Raw genomic sequence first — 1,735 nt, 5'->3', positions numbered from 1 at the left:
ACAAATGTATGTGTTACTGTCAAACGACCAGTTGGCAAGTTGTACAAATGTTCAGAGTCAGTACGTCTGCGACAACGTGATGACACTTCATAGGATACAACCAAGTTCTCCGTGCGAAATACAGGCATATGTACATTAGTTAAATGGTTATGTAAGTTGTAAAACGACGTTTATAACGTCAAATCACACTATATGGATTGAGTTAAGTCAGATGCGCGTATGGCTGTATTCAACGGTAAACGAACGGTGTCTTTCAGGTGCGAAAAGCGACTCGATAAGACAGAAGTCTTGAAGGGGACCGGTGAAGTTGAAGTGTCCAAACAATGTGGGTTTTCAACAAAGGATATCATTGTTAGTACAAAAACAATTGTAGAACATACACAAGTCAATACTTACCTGCCACGTTTTAACATCACAGTCACACACGAAAATAGCGAGTTACAAAATCACCAACACAAACCCGACGAATTAAAACTAGAAAACATAACGTTCCGCAAAGTACAGTTACAAGAAATACACAACCAAATACAAGAAATTAACACTAACCTAGATCGAGAGTTCTACAAACAACCGTATTTTGTATACCCCACAAGCCTCGGTGGATTACTACTATTGCTAATTGTAATAGTCGTAATGTATTTTGTAGTAANAAACAAAAAACGAATCTCGCAGGAAACACAGAACACGCGACGAGTACAGTTTAAGGACAGTAAACTTTGACCTACACGAATCCACCGTGGGTACACAAATCGGAGACCCCACATTGAACACATGACAACTACACTAATCTAGTTAAAAGTTAACAAAAAACTTCCCCTGTCAGTTTTTCTTTTTCCAACGAAGAAAAGGTGTTATAAGGTGCTAGTGTAAGATTAAACAGTATGTTTAGTTATATGTTTAGTTATATGTTTGTATAATTCCCGTTTGTGTTATCGATCAGTTTAAAGTGCTTGTTATAAAGTTATCGGGGCTACTGGAATCCGACGCGAGGATCCATTCAGCGATCGCTACGCGAAATGTAATAGCACGTCCTCGGACGCGCTGGCCAAAGGTCACACGCGCGGCCGAAAAAATGCAGTGGTCTGCATTGCACTTTTTGGACACCGGATATTGTCCGTTTTTTCCTCCGCCAATCACGATTGGTTGGCTGAGGTATAAAAGCCGGCGTTACCCGTGCATTGTTGAAATAATCCCAAAACGTGTTGCGGCCAAAGGCTCTGCTCAACAGAGCGTCGCTTGTGGGAACTTAGAAGTTAGGAATTTAAGGTGAATCAAGGTGTAAACACGAGTTGTAAAGAAACGTGTAATTATACAAAATAAAATCTGTGGTGCTACAATAAGAAATCAAATATCTTTTTGACGTCCCTCCTCGCGACATCCTAAGGACCCCACGGGGTAACAGTTCTATATCATTAAGTTTATGTTCTAAACTAAAACATTTAAAGAAGAATAAAGTTAAATTCAATTTTAAAAGCAAATAAATAAAATATACACAAAACTGTATATATATATATATATGTATATATATAATAATAATTTTTGTACGTGGCCTGCAATTAAAAAAACATTAAACGACGGCATATATATATATATATATATATATTGTTGTGCGCCAATTTTTGTAAAGTAAAGGTTAAGAAAGGTGAGGCCATTGAGCAATGTGATGAGATATCACTGTCATTGCTCAATGACCTGGGCAGGTTGCAGAAAGGTAGCAGATCTAGGAAGAACTGCT

This window comes from Pseudomyrmex gracilis, unplaced genomic scaffold, assembly GCF_002006095.1.
Source record: "Pseudomyrmex gracilis isolate BER0280 unplaced genomic scaffold, ASM200609v1 scaffold_1373, whole genome shotgun sequence".
Taxonomy (NCBI): Eukaryota; Metazoa; Arthropoda; class Insecta; order Hymenoptera; family Formicidae; genus Pseudomyrmex; species Pseudomyrmex gracilis.
Note: the sequence above shows the minus strand (reverse complement) of the source record.